Raw genomic sequence first — 14,566 nt, 5'->3', positions numbered from 1 at the left:
CCCAAAGCGATTTGCCACACCGGGGGCGGGGGGGGGAGTTATTAACTCGACTGCCCCTCCCACTCCCCCACACCACCCGACCGCCACCCTCCACGCCCCGGCAGCCAGTGCAACCAGCTTGAACGGGGCGTCAACCACCGTGTGAGCTTCTCGTTCCCCCTCTCAGTCTGTGTGTTTTCTTCCCCATCGCCCCCCCCCCCCCCCCCCACCCACCCAAAACAAAATTGAGGCTAAGTTCAGGTACCAGGTGCAGCCGACGCTTCTCAATGTGGTGCCTCAGTGTCGCCCTCTGCTGCAGGTGAAGGGTCCATCCCGGTGGCACCACGCCCTTTTGAGGCAGTGCCGCGCCCGTCCCTTGAAAGACGACCGGAGCGACCGAAGGACGTTATTGTCGACCTTTTCGGGGAGGTCCCCTGTTGCTTTAGCTGCCGGAGCAGGGTGCTCCTAAAACGCCCGGGGGAAGGGTATGGCACTCGCAGCTCGCGGTGAGGTGACTACTTCCCTCCCCGCCTCCCTGCGGCACTGGCGGCCACCATGTGCCTCACTACCTTGATATTTCCCCAAATGAACAAGAGCGGCTGCGGTCGGCGGCGTTAAAATTGCAAAGCCGACGAAAGGTCGATACCTCTTTAAGAGGCGAGTGCCAACCCCAGCGCCACATGAATTAACAGGCTTGGCCAGGTTTCATGAGTCATAAAGTGATTGTTTTAAACCCTGATTAATGTGAATTATTTATGTAACGTTTTTAATGTCTCGTGTATTTATTTGATGCCTTTTGTTCGTTTTTAAAAGTTTGACTTATCAGGCGACGGGGTTTCCGGGGACTGGGGAGCATGGAATGCCAAGTCTGAATACAGAATGCCAGCCGAATAAGTGAAGAGAGAGGCAACGGCAGAAAGAAGCAGCTCGCTGATGCTTAACGTTGGAGCGTAAAAGCTTATAGACTGCATAAGGGAGGACAAGAGTCCCAGCATTTGTGCGTGAGGAGTTGGCGCTCAGCCTTGCATTCAAGTGATTGGCAGGATTCTGTTGTTCAAGAGTATCAAATATGACGTAGAGAACAGAAGCAGGCTGTTCGGCCCCTCTGCTCCCCTGCTGGTGTTTCTGCTCTACACCAGCCTCCTCCCCCTCCCCCCATCACCGTGGGGTGCTTTATCGATCCTCTTAATCACATTTTGGTTTGATGTTTGTAAGTTTTTTGCAGTTTCCCTTTAAGGGGCTGCCCTTTAATTTGTCCCTTCAGTTGTTAATTCAGCCTATTTATTTTGACTCGAAAGAGTTACAGGGTTGGTGGCAGTGGAACTACAAAATGCTGGATTCAGCACTGCTTGCTGTCGAGCACTCGATCTGTAAATGTTACATAGATTTATAGCCAGTAGCAATTCAGGCGGAACCATACATACAGCATGGGGGAAGGCCATTCGGCCCATTGTGCCTGTTGCAAGCTCTTTGAAAGAGCTAACCAATTAGTCCCTACTTCCCCCCTTTCCTCACAGCCCTGCAGATTTATCCAATTCCCTTTTGCAAGTCACCACTCAGACAGCTTCCACCATCCTTTTGTCTCAGATTACCCGGACTCAGCTATGAAAACCGTGATGGGATATTTTGTTTGTAACTCCGGGTACTCCTGCCTCTCCGTAGGATGGTCCTTTCTCATCAAGCCTACCCTTCCTTTCATCTTAATTTAGATTTCTGTAAGCCTTTCCTGTTTCTCTTTCTGTCACCTATCCACCCGCCTTCAGACACCCTCTCAACCTTTGCGATCTGCATTTTACCTTCTCCCCTATAAGAGCCAGGACTGCGCCATTCGGACATATGCAAGAGCCGACAGTTAACTCTCTTCCCCCTCCCCAGGTTGCCATCAAGGTTCTCAGTGGCTGCTCGACCTCACTCTTTCCCAGAGCTATGGAACTCCCCGCTTCCCTCAATCCTCCCTTTCCGCTTCCCTCCAATCTCTGAAACACAAGGCTGCTGCCAGCCCTAACACAGCACCCTCCTGGTTATCTTTACCTGAGCTTCTCTCCGACTCTCCTCAAACTCGCCCCGCGCCCATTACGATGGTATTTAAGAAAGACGCTTTCAAGCCTGATCCATATCCTTTGGGATTTGAGAGGGAAAGACCTGCGGCAAAGTAACGCATAGAAAAGCTTTGGCACAGAAGGAGGCCATTCAGCCCATCGTGCCTGCGACGGCTGTAGACTAGCCGTCCATTCTAATCCCGCCTTCCAGCACCTGGTCCGTAGCCTCGCCGGTTACAGCGTTTCAGGTGCAGATCCAGGTCGAGTAAGTTGAGAGTTTCTGCCTCCACCACCAAACTGGGCAGTGAATTCCAGACGCCCACCACCCTCTGAGTAAAAAAGTTTTTCCTCATGTCCCCCTACTCCTACTAACCACCTTAAATCTGTGCCCCCCACCCTCCCCCCGATGGTAATTGACCCCTCCGCTAGGGGAAATGGCTCTTCCCTCTCTACTCTATCCAGGCCCCTCACAATGCTGTGCATCTCAATTAAGGTGTGGTAGAGAATTTGCAAAATGCAAGCGCTCCAACTTAACTCGGGTGACTTCTTAGCAAAGCACACCCTTTGCCTTGTGCGTCAGAGGCTGTGGCCGATCTCTTGTGGGGTCGAGTTCCGGTCGGGGAGGTGGGTGCGCAACAATAGACAGCCCCACAACGTGGGCCCCCACGTTATTTTGGAATGGTCTGTCTCTCTCTCTCTCTCTCTCTCTCTCTCTCGCCCCTCCTGGGGATTCCTTGGCAATTGAGAGTAATCCAAGGGCCACCTTCTGAGGAAGGGGGGGTGGGTGGAATTATTGCCCATGCGAGTGGTATTCCCGCCATGGCCAGCCACACAAATTTGCCAAGGGTCATTCGAGAGATTCCCCCCCCCAGGGGTTTTCCAAAGGGTCTTATGTACCTCCCCACCCCCCCCCACCCCCATCCTTAAATAAACTCAGCCGGGGATTAACCTCGTACCGCGCTGCAGGTGCTCGTACCGCGCTGCGGGTGGCGAGTGACTGGTTCAATTTCACCCCTGCCATCAGCCTGACAGGCGATGATTATGGGCGCGAAGACACCAGCAGGCACGGAGACAGCGCGTTGGAGGGCCTGCGGGACTCGCCCTGGCATTGCCCGCCGGGTGGTGGTGGTGGCGCGCCACATAGCGACAGGTTCCTTCTTAAGCCTTTGCGTTCCCCGACAACCCATGCAGTGCGGGCCCCAAAACAACCCCGATGCCAAGCCCCCTACCCCACAACCACCCCCACCCCACACCCCACCTCCCACCCCAACCATATGGCAGCGGTAAAGAATTGTTCCTGGCTCTCTACCTCTTTATTGAACTTCTAACATGTAAAACCCACAGATATCTGGAGACACTGACTTTAGCGTACAGAGTTGACATCCCTTGGCTGTGTGTCTACTTGCAGATACTTTGCTTGGGCTAACCAATAAATTTAAACCGTGAAGTTAAAGGAAACATGTCGCCTAAGTTACTTCGGCAATTTTGTGGTGACTCCAAATAAATCTGATTTAACGACAAAAGTCCAGGAGTTTTTATTGGTGTTTTGGTGGGGGGGGGTGGGGAATTCGACTCCTGCCCACAGTCGAGGCTGGCTAGTCAGCTGTGGCCGGTGCAGTCAAATTCAGTTGTTATTCAGGGTTACAAATAAAACCATTCGCCCCACCCACCTCCCCCCTCAAGCCTGTTCAGCTATTCAGTTAGATTATGGCAGATCCGTATCTTACCCGTGCACCATCTACAAGATGCACTGCAGCAACTCACCAAGGCTCCTTCGACAGCACCTTCCAAACCCATGACCTCTACCATCTAGAAGGACAAGGGCAGCAGACACATGGGGAACACCCACCACCTGGAAGTTCCCCTCCGAGCCGCTCACCACCCCGACTTGGAAATATATCGGCCGTTTCTTCACTGTCGCTGGGTCCAAATCCTGGAACTCCCTAACAGCACGGTGGGTGTACCTACACCACAGGGACCGCAGCGGTTCAAAAAGGCAGCTCACCCACCACCTTCTCAAGGGGGCAATTAGGGATGGGGGTAACAAATTCTGGCCTAGCCAGTGAGGCCCACATCTTGCGAAGGAATAAAACAAATAGTCTATTAACCTGCCTGGGTTCCATAGCCCTTAATGCCCTTACCTGGCACAAACCTCATCAATCTCTGCTTCGAAAATTTGATGTGACCTCTGGTTCTTTTGGGGGGGGTGGGGAGGTGTGGGGAGGGGAGCAGTCAGAAGTGGGGAGCCCGAGCTAATTTTTACACTCCTTGCCCTGGTTTGAGGCCAATTGGAGCCACTCCACCACCCCAAACAAGGTGAGAGTTCAGACCCAGGTTTAAACTTGGAATATTCCCCCATCGCGGTTGCTGCATTTTCAAAAATTCATTTACGTGATGTGGGCATCGCCAGCTGGGCCCAGCATTTATTTCCCATCCCTAATTGCCCCTTGAGAAGGTGGTGGGTGAGCTGCCTTCTTGAACCGCTGCAGTCCCTGTGGTGTAGGTACACCCACCGTGCTGTTAGGGAGGGAGTTCCAGGATTTTGACCCAGCGACAGTGAAGAAACGGCCGATATATTTCCAAGTCAGGATGGTGAGTGGCTGGGAGGGGAACTTCCAGGCGGTGGTGTTCCCCATGTGTCTGCTGCCCTTGTCCTTCTAGATGGTAGAGGTGATGGGTTTCAAAGGTGCTGTCGAAGGAGCCTTAGTGAATTCCTGCAATGCATCTTGTAGATGGTACACACACTGCTGCTACTGTGCGTTGGTGGTGGAGGGAGTGGATGTGGATGGGGTGCTGATCAAGTGGGCTGCTTTGTCCTGGATGGTGTTGACCTTCCAAAATGCATTACCTCGCATTCGTCTGGAGGAAAATGTAACCAGGCTAATTAGTAAGTTTGCAGACGACACTAAGGTTGGAGGAGTTGCAGATAGTGAAGAGGATTGTCAAAGGATACAACAGGATATAGATCGGTTGGAGACTTGGGCGGAGAAATGGCAGATGGAGTTTAATCCAGACAAATGTGAGGTAATGCATTTTGGAAGGTCTAATACAGGCAGGAATTATACAGTAAATGGCAGAATCCTTAAGTGCATCGACGGGCAGAGGGATCTGGGTGTACAGGTCCACAGGTCACTGAAAGTGGCAACGCAGGTGGATAAGGTAGTCAGGAAGGCATATGGCATGCTTGCCTTCATCGGCAGGGGTATTGAGTATAAAAGCTGGGAAGTCATGCTGCAGCTGTATAGAACCTTGGTTAGGCCACACTTGGAATATTGCGTGCAATTCTGGTCGCCACATTACCAGAAGGATATGGAGGCGTTGGAGAGGGTGCAGAGGAGGTTTACCAGGATGCTGCCTGGTCTGGAGGTTATTAGCTATGAGGAGAGGTTGGTGAAACTTGGATTGTTTTCACTAGAGCAACGGAGATTGAGGGGCGACCTGATAAAAGTTTACAAAATTATGAGTGGCATGGACAGAGTAGATTGTCAGAAGCTTTTTCCCAGGGTGGAAGAGTCAATTACTAAGGGACATAGATTTAAGGTGAGAGGAGAAAACTATTGAGGAGATGTGCGGGGCAAGTTTTTTACGCAGAGGGTAGTGAGTGTCTGGAATTCGCTGCCAGAGGAGGTGGTGGAAGCAGGTACGATAGTGGGGTTTAAGAGGCAGCTTGACAAATACATGAATAGGATGGGACTGGAGGGTTACGGACCCCAGAAGTGCAAAATGTTTTAGTTGATGGGCAATACGATTGGCGCAGGCTTGCAGGGCTGAAGGGCCTGTTTCCTGTGCTGTACTTTTCTTTGTTCTAAACTCCATCTGCCATTTCCCCGCCCAAGTCTCCAACTGATCTATATCCCGTTGTATCCTTTGACAATCCTCTTCACTATTTGCAAATCCTCCAACCTTAGTGTCGTCTGCAAACTTACTAATTAGCCCAGTTACATTTTCCTCCAAATCATTTATGTATATCACAAACAGCAAAGGTCCCAGCACTGATCCCTGCGGAACACCACTAGTCACAGCTCTCCATTCAGAAAAGCACCCTTCCACTGCTAACCTCTGTCTTCTATGACCAAGCCAATTCTGTATCTATATTGCCAGCTCACCTCTGATCCCATGCGACTTTACCTTCTGTACCAGTCTGCCATGAGGGACCTTGTCAAAGGCCTTACTGAAATCCATGTATATAACATCCACTGCCCTTCCACCATCGATCATCTTTGTCACTTCCTCGAAAAACTCGATCAAGTTAGTGAGACACGACCTCCCCTTCACAAAACCATGCTGCCTCTCACTAATACGCCCATTTGCTTCCAAATGGTAGTAAATCCTGTCACGAAGAATCTTCTCCAATAATTTCCCTACCACTGACGTAAGGCTCACCGGCCTGTAATTTCCTGGATTATCCCTGCTACCCTTCTTAAACAATGGAACAACATTGGCCATTCTCCAGTCCTCTGGGACCTCACCCGTAGTCAGTGAGGATACAAAGATTTCTGTCAAGGTCCCAGCAATCTCCTCCCTTGTCTCCCTCAGTACTCTGGGGTAGATCCCATCTGGCCCTGGGGACTTATCCACCTTAATATTCTTTAAGACGCCTAACACCTCTTTTTTAATCTCAACATGATCCAGGCTATCTACACACTCTTCCCTAGACAAATCGACCGCTTAGTCCTTCTCTTTGGTGAATACTGATGAGAAATATTCATTTAGTATCTCTCCCATTTCTTCTGGCTCCACACACAGATTCCCACTTCTGTCCCTGAGTGGGCCTACCCTTTACATATGTATAAAAGGCCTTGGGATTTTCCTTAATCCTGGTTGCCAGTGACTTCTCATGACCCCTTTTAGCCCTCCTGACTCCTTGCTTAAGTTTCTTCCTACTTTCTTTATATTCTCCACGGGCTTCATATGTTCCCAGCCTTCTAGCCCTTATGAATACTTCCCTTTTCTTTTTGACTAATCTCACAATATCCTTCGTTATCCAAGGTTCCTGAAACTTGCCATACTTATCCTTCATCCTAGCAGGAACATGCCGGTTCTGAATTCTTATCAACTGACGTTTGAAAGCCCCCCACATGTCAGTTGTTGATTTGCCCTCAAACATCCGCCTCCAGTCTAGATTCCTCAACTCCTGCCTAATATTGTTATAATTAGCCTTCCCCAGTTAAGCACCTTAACCCGAGGACTCCTGTTATCCTTATCCACCAGTACCTTGAAACTTACTGAATTATGGTCACTTTTCCCGAAATGCTCCCCTACTGAAACTTCGACCACCTGGCTGGGTTCATTCCCTAATATCAGGTCCAGTATTGCCCTTTCCCTAGTTGGACTATCTGCATATTGTCTCAGGAAGCCCTCCTGGATGCACCTTACAAATTCTGCACCATCCAAACCCCTAGCACTAAGTGATTCCCAGTCAATATAGGGAAAGTTAAAATCACCCACCACAACAACCCTATTGCTTTTACATCTTTCCAAAATCTGCCTACATAACTGTTCCTCAATCTCCCGCCGGCAATTGGGAGGCCTATAGTAAACCCCCAACATTGTGACTGCACCCTTCCTATTCCGGATCTCTACCCATATTGCCTCGCTGCATGAGCCCAACGAGGTGAACTCCTGTTGCACAGTTGTGATATTCCGCTTAACCAGCAGTGCAACTCCCCCACCTCTTCTACATCCCTCTCTGTCCTGCCCGAAACATCTAAATCCTGGAACATTTATCTGCCAATCCTGTCCATCCTTCGACCAGGTGATTGAAAATGGGACTGGGTAAATATTTTTGAGTGCTTTGGTTGCCTAACTGGGAAAATGTTTTAGTGATGGGGGAAGAGTAGGGGAAAGTTGCAATAAAGGAACAGCTCTTTCAAAGGGCCGGCACAGGCAAAATGGGCTGAATGGCCTCTCTTTGTGCTGTGGGATTCATATGTCTCAAAGTTTCCACTGAATACATGACTCACTTACATGTGCTAGAAGCTACATATATTTACACACAGACAGGAGCATGTCCACGCATTGCTTCGTTTTCAACCAATCCCAAGCATAGGGGACAGCCATTCCCTGGTTCATTCCCCAGGACAATGCCTTGACCAATCAGGGTCAACCTGCCTGGTTTTGAATTTAAAAAGAGTGGCAGTTAACTGTCCCTTGTACATTCTCTATGGCAACGCCTGTACCAATCAGAGTCCACTAGCCAGCCAATCAGCACTCTCTTCTCATGCAGTATAGATTGTTGTTCCCTTTACAATTGGTATTCTTGTGCATCTGTCCTGATGAGTGCAGGGTGAAAAGCTTCGACAGCCTGTCTCCTTTTTTCAGCCATATGGCGAATGATTGATTCAGCCAAGTTGCTCTGTGGGATCAGTCCTCTGGGAATACCAACCCATTGCCAGCGATCCCAGTGTGAGCTGCCCAAAAGGAATTAGTACTATGATCACAGAAAATATTTATTATTCTATAACTAACAAAACATAATATGTTTTTTACGCAATCCTTATCACTCTGGAACACAGGAACCAGATGGTCAGTCAGCCCCTTGGATCTTCTCTGCCACTTAATAAGATCATGGCTGATCTGTATCTCAACTCCAGCTATTCAACTTTGATCCATACTCCTTGTTACTCTTACCCTAAAAAAATCGATCGATTTCAGCTTTGAAAGCTTCAGTTATCCTCCGGTCTTTGGGGGGGGGGGGTGGGGAGAGAGATTTTGAGTTTTCCACTACCCCCTTGTGTTGAAGAGTGCTTTCCATATTCCCTCCCGTATGACCTACCGTGAATTTGAGCATACAAACAAGGAGCAGGAGGCCATTCAGCCCCTCGAGCCTGCTCTGCCATTCATGATCTGACAGTAACCTCAAATCTGCATCCCGCTAACCTACCTCCCCGTTGCTTATCAAGGATCAACCCCTCTCCACCTTAAAGACATTCAAAGACTCTGCTTCCACTGCCTTTTCAGGAAGAGAGTTCCAAAGACTCACCACCCTCTGAGAGAAACATTTCACCTTGTCTCCATTTTAAATGGGCGACCCCTTATTTTTAAACAGTGACCCCCTAGTTCTAGATTTTCCCACAAGAGGAAACATCCTCTCCACATCCTCCCTGTCAAGACCCCTCACGATCTTATAGGTTTCAATCAAGTCGCCTCTCACTCTTCTAAACTCCAGCGGATACAAGCCCAGCCTGTCCAGCCTTTCCTCATAAGACAACCCACCCATTCCAGGTTATAGATAGGAAGAGGTTGTAGGGGCTAGAGGAGGTTACAGAGATAGGGAGGGGAGTAGGGGCTGGAGGAGGTTACAGAGATAGGGAGGGGAGTAGGGGCTGCAGGAGGTTACAGAGATAGGGAGGGGTGTAGGGGCTGGAGGAGGTTACAGAGATAGGGAGGGGTGTAGGGGCTGGAGGAGGTTACAGAGATAGGGAGGGGTGTAGGGGGCTGGAGGAGGTTACAGAGATAAGGAGGGGTGTAGGGGCTGTAGGAGGTTACAGAGATAGGGAGGGGTGTAGGGGCTGGAGGAGGTTACAGAGATAGGGAGGGGTGTAGGGGCTGGAGGAGGTTACAGAGATAGGGAGGGGTGTAGGGGGCTGGAGGAGGTTACAGAGATAGGGAGGGGTGTAGGGGCTGTAGGAGGTTACAGAGATAGGGAGGGGTGTAGGGGCTGGAGGAGGTTACAGAGATAGGGAGGGGTGTAGGGGCTGGAGGAGGTTACAGAGATAGGGAGGGGTGTAGGGGCTGGAGGAGGTTACAGAGATAGGGAGGGGTGTAGGGGCTGGAGGAGGTTACAGAGATAGGGAGGTGTGTAGGGGCTGGAGAAGGCTACAGAGATAGGGAGGGGTGTAGGGGCTGGAGGAGGTTACAGAGATAGGGAGGGGTGTAGGGGCTGGAGGAGGTTACAGAGATAGGGAGGGGTGCAGGGGCTGGAGGAGGCTACAGAGATAGGGAGGGGTGTAGGGACTGGAGGAGGTTACAGAGATAGGGAGGGGTGTAGGGGCTGGAGGAGGCTACAGAGATAGGGAGGGGTGTAGGGGCTGGAGGAGGCTACAGAGATAGGGAGGGGTGTAGGGACTGGAGGAGGTTACAGAGATAGGGAGGGGTGTAGGGGCTGGAGGAGGCTACAGAGATAGGAAGGGGTGTAGGGGCTGGAGGAGGTTACAGAGATTGGGAAGGGTGTAGGGGCTGGAGGAGGTTACAGAGATATGGAGGGTTGTAGGGGCTGGAGGTTACATAGATAGGGAGGGGTGGAGGGGCTGGAGGAGGTTACAGAGAGAGGGAGAGGTGTAGGGGCTGGAGGAGGTTACAGAGATAGGGAGGGGTTTAGGAGATGGAGGAGGTTACAGAGATAGGGAGGGGTGTAGGGGCTGGAGGAGGTTACAGAGATAGGGAGGGGTGTAGGGGCTGGAGGAAGTTACAGAGATAGGGAGAGATGTGGGGGCTGGAGGGGGTTACAGAGATAGGGAGGGGTGGAGGAGTTTACAGAGATAGGGAGGGGTGGAGGAGTTTACAGAGATAGGGAGGGGTGGAGGAGGTTACAGAGATAGGGAGAGGTGTAGGGGCTGGAGGAGGTTACAGAGATAGGGAGGGGTTTAGGGGATGGAGGAGGCCAGAGAGATATGGAGGGTTGTAGGGGATGGAGGAGGTTACAGAGATAGGGAGAGGTGTAGGGGCTGGAGAAGTTTACAGAGATAGGGAGAGGTGTATGGACTGGAGGAGGTTACAGAGATAGGGAGAGGTGTAGGGACTGGAGGAGGTTACAGAGATAGGGAGAGGTGTGTCGGCTGGAGGAGGTTACAGAGATAGGGAGGGTTGTAGGGGATGGAAGAGGTTACAGAGATAGGGAGGGGTGTAGGGGCTGGAGGAGGTTACAAAGATAGGGAGGGGTGTAGGGGCTGGAGGAGTTTACAGAGATAGGGAGGGGTGTAGGGGCTGGAGGAGGTTACAGAGATAGGGAGGGGTGCAGGGGCTGGAGGAGTTTACAGAGATAGGGAGGGGTGTAGGGGCTGGAGGAGGTTACAGAGATAGGGAGGGGTGTAGGGGCTGGAGGAGGTTACAGAGATAGGGAGGGGTGTAAGGGCTGGAGGAGGTTACAGAGATAGGGAGGGGTGTAGGGGCTGGAGGAGGTTACAGAGATAGGGAGGGGTGTAGGGGCTGGAGGAGGTTACAGAGATAGGGAGGGGTGTAGGGGCTGGAGGAGGTTACAGAGATAGGGAGGGGTGTAGGGGCTGGAGGAGGTTACAGAGATAGGGAGGGGTGTAGGGGCTGGAGGAGGTTACAGAGATAGGGAGGGTTGTAGGGGATGGAAGAGGTTACAGAGATAGGGAGGGGTGTAGGGGCTGGGGGAGGTTACAGAGATAGGGAGGGGTATAGGGGCTGGAGGAGGTTACAGAGATAGGGAGGGGTGTAGGGGCTGGAGGAGGTTACAGAGATAGGGAGGGTTGTAGGGGATGGAAGAGGTTACAGAGATAGGGAGGGGTGTAGGGGATGCAGGAGGTTAATCTTTCACAGGGGTGAAAGATGAGTGGGGCTTGGTGAGAGTTAGGACATGGACAGCAGGGTTTTGGAGCACATCATGTTTATGGAATGTGGGAGACCAGCCAGAAGCGTGTTGGAATAGGCGAGTCTGGAGGTAACAAAGGCATGAATGAGGGCGTCTGCACAAGATGAGTTGATACTGGGGTGAAGTTACGGAGGTGGAACTAGGCGATCTTCGCGATTGTACGAATATGTCGTGAGAAGCTTATCTTGGGGTCAGATAGGATACTAAGGCTGTGAACAGTCTGGTTTAGTCTCAGACAGTTGCTGGGGAGAGGGACAGAGCTGGCAGCTTGGGTTGGAATTTGGAGCAGCGACCAAGAACAATAGCTTCAGTCTTCCCAATATTTAATCGGAGGACGTTTCTGCTCATCCTGTACTGGACGTCAGAAGCAGTTTGATAATTTAGAGACGGTGGAAGATTCGAGAGCAGTGCTGGTGAGGTAGAGCATGTGTGCAAAAACTAGCTCAGTCAAACCTCCTCTCAACCTCTCTTCCCCAGGAAGAATAACCCCAGGTTCCCCACTCTATTCATGTAACTGAAGTTCCTCGTCTCTGGAACCCGTCCCATAAACGTTTTCTGTCCCCTCCCTGAAAGGCTCCATGCTTTCCTGTAAAGTGTGGTGCCCAGAATTGGGTCACTGAACGCCCACGAGGGTGACCAACCATCCCAGATCTCCCTTGGGCCTTTTGCCCTATGTCCAGAATCATACTTTCGTGACACACATTTCGTCTTCCTTGGAAGACCCCCGATTTGTGCTCGGGGATGCGAGGTGCGTTTCTGGGGGCGGGGAAAACAATGAACTGCTCTTTCAGCAACCACCCCACCATCCATCCTTTTAGAGGCTCTAAGTGTCCTTTAAATGTTTCTCTGGGTGTTAGACGCCCCCCTGACGTCAATCAGGTACATGAATCACAAAAAGCTAGCATGCAGGTACAGTGAGTGATTAGGCAGGAATGTTGTCATTTATTGCAAGAGGAATGGAATATAAAAGTAGGGGTTTTTTTATTCATTCATTGGATGTGGGTTTCGCTGACTGCGCCAGCATTTATTGTCCATCCCTAGTTGCCCCTTGAGAAGTTCTTGAACCACTGCAGTCTCTATGGCGTAGGTACACCCACTGCGCCGTTAGGGAGTTCCAGGACTTTGACCCAGTGACTGTGAAGGAACGGCCGATATATTTACAAGTCAGGATGGTGAGTGGCTCGGAGGGGAACTTCCAGGTGGTGGTGTTCCCCATGTGTCTGCTGCCCTTGTCCTTCCAAGTGGTAGAGGTCAGGGTTTGGAAGGTGCTGTTGAAGGAGCCTTGGTGAATTCCTGCAGTGCACTGTGTAGATGGTGCACACACTGCTGCCACTGTGCGTCAATGGTAGAGGGAGTGAGTGTTTGTGGATGTGGTGCCCATCAAGTGGGCTGCTTTGTCCTGGATGGCGTCAAGCTTCTTGAGTGTTGTGGGAGCTGCACTCATCCAGGCAAGTGGGGAGTATTCCATCACAGTTGTACAGATCCTTGGTGAGGTCACATATAGAACAGTGTACAGTTTTGGTCTCATTTAAGAAAATATATAAATGCATTAGCAATTCAGGGAAGGTTCACTTGACTGATGCCTGGGATGAAGAGGCAATCCTATGAGGAATGGTTGATCATGTTGGGCCTGTTGGGAGTTTAGAAGAATGAGAGGTGATCTTATTGAAATATATAAGATCCTGAGGGGACTTGACTGGGCAGATGCAGAGATGTGGGAGAATCTAGAACGAGGGGACACAGCTTAAAAATATGAGGTCTCCCATTTGAGATGAGGATGAAGAGGAATTTTTTCTCTCAGTCGGTGATGAGTCTATGGAGCTCTTTTCCCCCAGAGAGTGGTGGAGACAAGGCCATTGACTAATTTTAAGGCTGAATTAGACAAGATTCTTGTTTTTCTTTTGTTATTCGTTCATGAGATATGGACATCACTGGGTGGCCAACATTTCTTGCCCGTCCCTAATTGCCCTTATGCAGGGGGCATTTAAGAGTCGACCACACGGCTGTGGGCCTGGAGTCGCATGTAGGCAGATTTCCCTTCCCTAAAGGACATTACAGTGAAACAGATGGGGTTTTTTTTTTAATAAAATGACAATCGGCAACGGTTTCACGGTGATCAAATTTCACCACCTGCCGTGTCAGTATTTGAACCCGGGGTCCCCAGAGCATTACCCTGGGTCTCTGGAATACTAGTCCAGTGACAATACCGCTACGCCAGCGCCTTGGGAGGCAAAGTTATCGGGGGGGGGGGGGGGGGGGGGGGGGGGGGGGGGGGGGGGGGGGGGGGGGGGGAGAAGAGTGGCGGGTAGGAGGGAAAGTCCAGTTGGGGGCCACCATCAGATCAGCCGTGATCTTACCGATTGGCGGGGGGGGGGGGGGGGGGGGGGGGGGGGGGGGGGGGGGGGGGGGGGGGGGGGGGGGGGGGGGGGGGGGGGGGGGGGGGGGGGGGGGGGGGGGGGGGGGGGGGGGGGGGGGGGGGGGGGGGGGGGGGGGGGGGGGGGGGGGGGGGGGGGGGGGGGGGGGGGGGGGGGGGGGGGGGGGGGGGGGGGGGGGGGGGGGGGGGGGGGGGGGGGGGGGGGGGGGGGGGGGGGGGGGGGGGGGGGGGGGGGGGGGGGGGGGGGGGGGGGGGGGGGGGGGGGGGGGGGGGGGGGGGGGGGGGGGGGGGGGGGGGGGGGGGGGGGGGGGGGGGGGGGGGTGGGGGGGGGGGGGGGGGGGGGGGGGGGGGGGGGGGGGGGGGGGGGCCAAAAAGGGGGGGGGGGGGGGGGGGGGGGGGGGGGGGGGGGGGGGGGGGGGGGGGGGGGGGGGGGGGGGGGGGGGGGGGGGGGGGGGGGGGGTGGGGGGGGGGGGGGGGGGGGGGGGGGGGGGGGGGGGGGGGGGGGGGGGGGGGGGGGGGGGGGGGGGGGGGGGGGGGGGGGGGGGGGGGGGGGGGGGGGGGGGGGGGGGGGGGGGGGGGGGGGGGGGGGGGGGGGGGGGGGGGGGGGGGCTACTCGTG

Source organism: Carcharodon carcharias (assembly GCF_017639515.1).
Source record: "Carcharodon carcharias isolate sCarCar2 chromosome 36 unlocalized genomic scaffold, sCarCar2.pri SUPER_36_unloc_1, whole genome shotgun sequence".
In the NCBI taxonomy this organism is placed as follows: Eukaryota; Metazoa; Chordata; class Chondrichthyes; order Lamniformes; family Lamnidae; genus Carcharodon; species Carcharodon carcharias.
The sequence above is the reverse complement of the archived record's forward strand: the minus strand, read 5'-3'. Positions refer to the sequence as shown.